The sequence below is a fragment of the Somniosus microcephalus genome, chromosome 3, assembly GCF_052327205.1.
Source record: "Somniosus microcephalus isolate GS21.2 chromosome 3, FLI_Smic_1.0, whole genome shotgun sequence".
Lineage (NCBI taxonomy): Eukaryota > Metazoa > Chordata > Chondrichthyes > Squaliformes > Somniosidae > Somniosus > Somniosus microcephalus.
The window spans coordinates 376,870,830-376,880,425 of NC_140989.1; the positions used below are offsets into that span (position 1 = coordinate 376,870,830).

At 43.8% G+C, this 9,596-nt stretch overlaps 1 long non-coding RNA gene across 1 annotated transcript; it reads left to right on the forward strand.

Moving 5' to 3' along the window:
* Positions 1 to 224: 224 nt before the first annotated feature.
* On the forward strand, positions 225 to 9,062 carry LOC147122458 (uncharacterized). The gene is made up of 2 exons (XR_015077751.1): positions 225 to 3,492; positions 7,022 to 9,062. It is a non-coding gene; the product is annotated as an uncharacterized LOC147122458 (long non-coding RNA).
* The last annotated feature ends 534 nt before the right edge of the window (positions 9,063 to 9,596 follow it).

Sequence of the window (9,596 nt, forward strand, 5' to 3'; positions counted from 1 at the left end):
CCGTCAGTACTGCCCCTCCGACAGTGCAGCACTCCCTCAGTACTGCCCCTCCGACAGTGCAGCGCTCCATCAGTACTGCCCCTCCGACAGTGCAGCGCTCCCTCAGTACTGCCCCTCCGACAGTGCAGTGCTCCCTCAGTATTGCCCCTCCGACAGTGCAGCACTCCCTCAGTACTGCCCCTCTGACTGTGCAGCAATCCCTCAGTACTGCCCCTTCGACAGTGCAGTGCTCCCTCAGTACTGCCCCTCCGACAGTGCAGCACTCCCTCAGTACTGCCCCTCCGACAGTGCAGCGCTCCCTCAGTACTGGAGACTCCAGGCCGATCACGGAGGGTTGGGGACCCGAGTCCAGGGAGGGTGTGGTGGGGAATCGGGGGTACGGGGAGTAGCATTAACTCTTGAGCCCTGTCCCCGGCATGAATATCTCCCCACTGGCATCGCCCCTTAGATCCACACACACATCACTGGTTCTGATTCACAGTCAGGCCTTCAGCACAAAGGCCAATCATAGAGAAAGATCTGGAACTCCTCTCAAAACATCTCAAAATGATTGGCCAATCTCTCAATGAGATGTAAACACTCAGTGATCATTTCAGTAAAATACCGTGGAGAGATTTCTGGATCTCAGTTATTTATTGGGCTCCAGTGTGTTTAGCAATAATGTGAAGTGATGTGTGGATATCTTGGAATGTGTGTGCAGATTCACTGAAGGGATTCGGGAGATCTGGGAATGTCACATTTCGGCACCAGATTAGCAATCTGCGGTTTGGAGATGGGTTGAATGATTATACAGACGTTACAATCCAATTGACCTTTGAAGATAAATTGTTCTGAACTTTACACTCAAGGTAAAATACCTGGGAATGAATTAAAGGGACATCTTCTCATTTGGAGAGGCTCCTGTTCATTTCAGACCAGCTCACTCAGAGTTCAGGAATCTGTGAATCAATTTGTATTCAGCATTATCAGTAACTCACCTTCAAGATAAATCTGGGCCAAGTCTCTTAAAGATGGATTGCCGTCCTCTATTTAAATGGATTTCCCGGTTTCAGAGTGACGAGTATTTAAACAGAACCTGACCACATCTCTCAGAAATGTCTCAAAGCTCCACACACACAATAAACACAGTCACTGCGGCTCAGGCAAAGGTGAAGATTTCAAAACACATTTCAAGGTTTATTTATCAAAGTGAGGAGCGTTAGTTCAGGTAGAGGAAATGTTAGAAATAGAGTAAAGCCTTGTGTTCAATTCCTTCGCCCCACCATTGGCGGCCGTGCCTTCAGCTGCCTGGGCCCTAAGCTCTGGAATTCCCTCCCTAAACCTCTCCGCCTCTCTCTCCTCCTTTAAGACCCTCCTTAAAACCTCCCTCTTTGACCAAGCTTTTGGTCACCTGTCCTAATAGCTCCCTATGTGGCTCGGTGTGTCTGATCACCGGTTCTTTAACAAATGAGAATGTGAGAAAAATCCCACCCCCTCACTCCCCCAGGGAGAGCGAGACCCTCGTGTTAAGCGAGCTGAAAATGTCCCGTTAGTTGACGATTATTCTCGGCCAGTTCCCCCGCTCCATTTCTCGCTCTCTGCTGATTCTCTGTTACATTTCACAAGGTTCCTGATTCCTGCTCTCTGACCATGAGGGCAAACCCACCGAGTGTAAACTGCCGAATGGACTGATCCCTGAACCCCGACCCCATCCCCGTGAACCACTCCCCTGAGCTCCGACTTAAGGAGGTGGCCCTAGAAATAGTAGATGCATTGCTGGTCATCTTCCAGAACTCGATAGACTCTGGAACAGTACCCATGGATTGGAGGGTAGCTAATGTTACTCCACTATTCAAAAAAGGTGGTAGAGAAAAAGTGGGGAATTATAGACCGGTAAGGCTGACATCAGTAGTGGGGAAAATGCTAGAGTCCATTATAAAAGATGTAATAGCAGAGCACTTGGAAAACAGTGACAGGATCGGACAAAGTCAACATGGATTTACAAAAGGTAAATCGTGCTTGTCTAATCTACTGGAATTTTTTGAGGATGTAACTGGTAAAATAGATAAGGGAGAACCAGTGGATGTGGTGTATTGGGACTTTCAGAAGGCTTTCGATAAGGTCTTGCATAAGAGATTAGCGTGCAAAATTAAGGCACATGGGATTGGGGGCAAGGTATTGACTTGGATAGAGAACTGGTTGGCAGATAGAAAGCAAAGAGTTGGAATAAATGGGTCGTTTTCCGAGTGGCAGGCAGTGACTAGTGGGATACCGCAAGGATCGGTCCTAGGACCCCAGCTGTTCACAATATATATTAATGATCTGGACGAGGGAATTGGATGTAATATCTCCAAATTTGCAGACGACAAAAAGCTGGGTGGGAGGGTATGCTGTGAGGAGGATGTCGTGAAACTCCAGTACGATTTGGACAGGTTGGGTGATTGGGCAGAAACATGGCAAATGCACTATAATGTGGATAAATGTGAGGTTATCCACTTTGGTGGCAAAAACAGGAAGGCAGATTATTATTTGAATGTGAGGAAATCTACATGATATAAGGGGTTAATTTCAAGTGCTTGCTGGGTAAAAGTTTTCAGACTTGACACTGGGCAAGTGTCGATGTGTAACGAGCTATTGCACGTACTCGGACTACAGCCAAGAACAGATGTCTGCCCACCTAATGAGAATGTAGAAGTGAAATAATGAGTTCCTTTGATGTACCAATGACCTGATAACTTGTGACCGTAAGCAAAGCTAGCCTCCCAATATATCACAGAAATCACAGAAACCCCACAGTGCAGATAGAGGCCATTTCGGCCCATCGAGCCTGCACTGACACATATCCCACCCGATCCCCGTATATATGATTAAAGAGGACCTCCGGTTACACGATTCATGCCCTGTTATAGATTAACGGTTGACTTATGTGTCCAGGATCCTTCTGTCAATATGTTATTTCTACCTGATGATTAATCTAAAATGTATCCTGATAGAGGAACAAAGGAATGTCAATCAAACTTGTTTGTTACACTGTATAAATATGGAACGCTTACGCTGTATCATTGGAATAGTAGCCTCACCCCTTGAGTGGAGGTGCTGATTCCCCTTGCAAGAAGTAAAATAAAAGGCCTGTCCATCTGACGAATCCAAGTGTGTATTGAGTCATTACCCAGAGCTAAGAAGTAAGGCACTTCTACAATTTGGAGGTTCCACCGAGATGGCTTGCTGTACCAATTGGTGAGTTAACAGACGCCGAGTACGTTGCTCGGTTGAGAAAATCCCATCGGCCGAAGGTGGTGTTTTGCCACATTTTTGGGACTTTCCCTGCCAGAAGCATAGCTGCGCATAGTCTGTTTATTCCACTGGACAGTACTGCCATCGGGTAATTGACTCACAAGGTTCGGAGGTTAAACTGCCGTTGTGACTGCTTCCCTTTCAGAAACGGAACAGAGGACCAGCCATGAGGCGCTGACGCCCCGCGAACAGGATCGTGCAGAAAAGGACTGTATAAAGGTACCAGAGAGAGAAGGTTAAGTCAGGAATTTGATTAACTAAGGAGCTAGCGATTTATTGGAAATTGAACTAGCAAGGTTCCAGCTTGCTGAGAGAGAAGGTTAAGTCAGGAATTTGATTAACTAAGGAGCTAACGATTTACTGGAAATTGAACTAGCAAGGTTCCAGCTTGAAGTTAGCTGGGACAAATTGAAGGCCCTTTTTGCTAAAGATTTGGCTAAAGGGAGTAGGGTAGAAGAAGAGAAGAGCTTGAAGTTAGCTGGGACAAATTGAAGGCCCTTTTTGCTAAAGATTTGGCTAAAGGGAATAGGGTAAAAAAAAGAGAGAAGAGTGGGCGGTTGTCTGAAACACAGTGTCAATGTTTAATGTTTATGAGCGTGAGTATTTAACTACTTGTTATTATCAATCAACTTTGCAGCTTTGTCCAGTAAGGCTGCATAGGTTGGGGATTTAGTAACACTTTGGTTGTTGTTTAACAAGTGTATTGTTTATTGTTATATGTATTAATGTTTAGTCATGTCTGATCTGTAGAGGCGTCCCACGCAGATCATAGAGTGTTACGGAATTGTTGTATGTTTTAACTAAAATATTTAAGCTGAAAAAAAAACTGCAGAAGGGGTTGGAAAAGACCCAAGCCGGGGAAGTGAGTCCTGCGGTGGAATGTATTGTTGAGAAAATAGTGATGTCTTTTACATGATCCACTAAGCTATTGTGGATTCAGTATTTTCCCCAGTTAGAAATACCTTCCACGAGGGTTGAGAACCCTCGAGTTTTATACGTATGTATAGTTTATTAATCTGATCTGTAGGGGCGTACAACGCAGATCATGGATTGTCACGGGAGTTTAGATTGTTTTAAGTGAACCATTTAAGCTGCTAAAATGAGTGCTAGCGCCAGTAAGCCACCCGAGAAAGGCACGCCAGCAGCCTTTATGTTAAAGAACTGGTCAATCATCCATTGATCACCTACCAAATTGGTCCAAATGGACTGTAAATAAGACTAGACCCTTTCCCTCAGATGGTTCATTTAACATAGAAAGAATTACTTGCCTCGAGGAATGTTTAACGGACAAGAGAGAAATAGAGAACAGCCAGATAAAAAGACTGCCTCTATGTTTGTTGAGTCAGAGAAAAAAAAAATTACCCCGAAGAAACACCTTTCTCCTCTATTATGGTAGGATAACAAGGTAACTATAGAAGGATGAATAGAGGGGAATATAGAGGAAGACGTGGTAGAGTAAGAGGGTATGGACGATCTGGTAATTGTTACAATTGCGGACAACCCGGACATTGGGCAAACCAATGCCCTGCGAAAAATCGTCAGAACAAAACCTCCAATAATGGACCTCCGTTAGAGAATAAAGGTCCTAATTTCACTGTCCATAACCCTTTTTCGGACCAGTCAGGAGGTTACCCTACAAACGGACAGGGATTTAGGAGAAATAGAGATCAGAATTACTGACTGACACCAGCAGCCCCAGGCGCCACAGACCACCAAATGCCCGTTGTTTCTTTAAATTCACGCAGCGAACCTGAAATTAAAATGCAAATAGCTGGGAGACCTATGTCATTTTAGTAGATACAGGAGCAACCTTTTCGGTGTTAGGGAAAGGATATTCTGAAGGAATGCCTATTAATGGGAAAAAGACCCCGATAGCTGGATTGGCTGGAATACTACAACGCTTGAATCAATCGACTCCCCTCACAGTAAAAGGAGAAGAATTTGAGGAAGAACACTCCTTTCTGTTATCAGGAGATGTCTCTATGAATTTATGTGGAAGAGGCTTGCTGTGCAAAATGAATGCTACAATCATTTGCTCCCCATCAGGAGTAACGGTAGAAATCCAAGTAGATAAGGCATATGCGTACCCAGTAACAGAAATAAAACACCCTGTTCTTTACGCATGGGAAATTGCCGACCCAAGTTTGAGTCCCAAACTTGTCAGTCTGTTAGGAGCGTGGGGATTCATTACAAGCTCCATAAAACAATACCAGGAATCCCTGAAACTAGGGAAATGGCATTCAAAATTGCACTGCACGGCCTGCTATGACAAAACAGGACAAGATTTAAAATACCTCCTAACTATTAGACTGCACAGCCCTATAAAGTTACAATTAATCCAGCTGCACCATTACCCAAAAGGTCACAGTATCCATTGTCAGAGAAAGCAGAAAAAGGAATTGAGCCAGTGATGGAATCATTGTTAAAACAGGGAGTTAACGCCGGATAGAATAAAGGTCGTTTGCAACACATCGTTGCCAAAAACTAAAAGAGAAATGAAGCATTTTCTAGGAATGACTGGCTATTGTAGACAATGGATATTGAACTATTCAGAAATAACCAGACATGAGCATGACAAATTTGGAAAATTCGCGGTTACCTGACTTCCTCGGGAACCCAGATTAAAAATGCACAAGAAGTGCAAAATCTTTTACTAGCTATTCAGAGACGTAAACAGATTGCAATTATTAAGTGCCAAGCGCACACGGGGCATTTGGACAAGGTTGTGCTTGGAAACGCTGCTGCAGATAGCGCTGCTAAGTCAGTAGCTATATCAAGTACTGAACGACAAGTTTCAGCCTTCCCTGTTAGGGAAAAGCCAGAGATACCGCAGCCCCCGTCCTTAGATGATGTGCTGACCCATCAAGATAGGGCCAATTCTGATGAAGTAAAGGAATGGGTTGTTAATTATTGTTTTAAAAAACACTGATGGCTTATGGGTTCATCATGACGGCCGCATGGTGGCACCCAAATCATTACTATCACCAATTGCCCGATGTGTTCATAAATTCACCCATGCGGGCAAAGGGGGGATGGCGGACTATATCCTCAAGACCTGGTATGCACCAGGAATCTCAAAGTTGGCAAAACAAATATGTGAAAATTGTACTATCTGCCAGACCATGAATGCAGGGAAAATAAAGAAGGTACAGCCCGCATCCCACCCAAACCCCATGGGTCCTTTTGTACACTTGCAAATGGATTTTATTGAACTACCTGTGTGCATGAGCTTTAAATATGTATTAGTTATTGTTGATATGTTTTCAAGATGGATTGAAGCATTTCCTTGTAGAAAGAGTGACGCCACCACTGTTGCTAAATGTTTATTGAAGGACATTGTGCCTCGCTTTGGGATACCAGCAAAACTGTCAAGTGACAATGGGTCCCATTTTACGGGAACAGTGATTAAGGAACTATGCAAAGCTTTACAGATTAACCAGCATCTTCATTGCAGTTATCATCCACAGTCGGCTGGACTAGTGGAAAGATATAACGGGATGCTGAAAAACAAGCTTGCAAAACTGTGTAAAGAAACTGGACTTAAATGGGTTGATCTGTTACCCATAGCTTTAATGACAATGCGGTCTGCTACCAACAGAACTACAGGATTGTCGCCTCATGAGATCGTCATGGGAAGACCACAAAGATTGCCTTTTTCGGCACCTTTAACAGCTAAACAAATGGACATTCATAAAATGGAGGAAGATATGTTGAGTTATTGCATTGCACTAACCAAATGCATTTCTAGTTTCCATCAACAGGTGAAGGAAGCCCAGGTCGATCCCGCTGAAGGAAAGTGCCATACTTTCGAGCCAGGAGATAAGGTCTACATAAAAATCTTCAAGTGAAAGAATGGCCTTCAACCCAGATTTGAGGGACCCTTCCAAGTACTCCTGACCACAAACACCGCTGTAAAAGTAAAGGAGCGACCAACATGGATACACGCGTCCCATTGTAAGAAGGCATCAGTTGAAGACGATACACTGCCAAGAGGAACTGGATTTGGACTCTAATAAGACTGTCCCCTTTGTTAACGATAATTGAAACTGCCATATTGATTTATCAGATCCCCTGAAGGGCAAACCATGCATAGAAGAATGTGTACTTTTAAACAGTGATTTCTTTTATATTATATGCTACAACGAGACTATGAAGGTTCAGCTTCAGGATCACACTATGCAGGTACCCCCGTATCAACCCCTGAGTCTTAGGATTAGGCAGAATAAGATAGTAGAAGAAGATAGATGGAGTAAGTGCAAATGTAACTACACTTTGACTAAAATTACTACTAAACCACCGGGCGTAGTCGAATGGCCCTATTGGGGATGGTGGAACCTGGCCACAGTACAAAATTTGACAAGTAAAAAAATCTGGAAAGGAGAACAAGGAATAGGAATGATGCACCAGATATGGAACAAATTTGAAGCCTATAATAACACCTATTTCACCTGTGGGCATAGAGCATACCCTTGGTTACCACAAAGTTGGACTGGGTCATGTTATTTGGGATATGTAGTGCCTTATATACATCATATTTCATCTTTGGATAGCCACCCTGGGACACAAGCAAAGCGAGCCATTACAGAAACTGAAAGGTTCTTTGCTATAGCATTCCCCTGGTATGGAACAGGGAAGTTAGCAAGAGAATCTATAAACATGGCAGCAGTGTTGGAACAAATAGCCAATGATACTGCTGATGCTCTTAGTGATGTAAACGCAGAAATGGTGGCTTTGCGCACTGTTGCTTTACAAAACCGCATGGCTCTGGACTATTTGTTGGCAAAAGAAGGGGACACATGTGCAATCATAAAAACCGAATGTTGCACCTATATCCCAGATAGCTCAGAAAATATCACCAACCTGGTAAACCACATAAAGGAGGCTGTAGAGAAACTACGTCAACCTGAACAGTGGTCCATGTGGGATTGGATTTCAGGATGGGGAGGAGCACTAGGAAAGCAAATTTTGGAAACCTTAATCGCAATTGTGATGATAATAATTTTAATTAGTTTATTGATTGGTTGTTTAAAATTATTGTGTACAAAAGTCCTTTCCTTATTAACGTCAACTCCTCCAGTACCAATGATGTCTGAATATGAGGATATTAAGGGTGAGACCTTTGATGTAGAGTTTCTTAAACTTAGCGAAATAGATTGTCCTTAGAAAGGACAAAAGGGGGGAATGAGGAAATCTACATGATATAAGGGGTTAATTTCAAGTGCTTGCTGGGTAAAAGTTTTCAGACTTGACACTGGGCAAGTGTCGATGTGTAACTAGAGCTATTGCACGTACTCGAACTACAGCCAAGAACAGATGTCTGCCCACCTAATGAGAATGTAGAAGTGAAATAATGAGTTCCTTTGATGTACCAATGACCTGATAACTTGTGACCGTAAGCAAAGCTAGCCTCCCAATATATCACAGAAATCACAGAAACCCCACAGTGCAGATAGAGGCCATTTCGGCCCATCGAGCCTGCACTGACACATATCCCACCCGATCCCCGTATATATGATTAAAGAGGACCTCCGGTTACACGATTCATGCCCTGTTATAGATTAACGGTTGACTTATGTGTCCAGGATCCTTCTGTCAATATGTTATTTCTACCTGATGATTAATCTAAAATGTATCCTGATAGAGGAACAAAGGAATGTCAATCAAACTTGTTTGTTACACTGTATAAATATGGAACGCTTACGCTGTATCATTGGAATAGTAGCCTCACCCCTTGAGTGGAGGTGCTGATTCCCCTTGCAAGAAGTAAAATAAAAGGCCTGTCCATCTGACGAATCCAAGTGTGTATTGAGTCATTACCCAGAGCTAAGAAGTAAGGCACTTCTACAATTGGCAATAGATTGGGAGAAGGGGAAGTGCAAAGAGACCTGGGTGTTCTTGTGCACCAGTCGCTGAAGGTAAGCATGCAGGTGCAGCAGGCGGTTAAGAAGGCAAATGGTATGTTGGCCTTCGTAGCAAGAGGGTTCGAGTACAGGGACAAGGATGTCTTGCTGCAGTTGTACAGGGCCTTGGTGAGACCGCACCTTGAGTATTGTGTGCAGTTTTGGTCGCCTTATCTGAGGAAGGACGTTCTTGCCATGGAAGGAGTGCAGCGAAGATTCACCAGGCTGATACCTGGGATGGCAGGAATGGCGTATGAGGAGAGATTGTGTCGATTGGGCTTATACTCACTGGAGTTTAGAAGATTGAGAGGGGATCTCATCGAAACCTATAAAATTCTGTCAGGCCTGGACAGACTAGATGCAGGAAGGATGTTTCCGATGGCGGGGGAGTCCAGAACCAGGGGTCATAGTCTAAGGACAAGG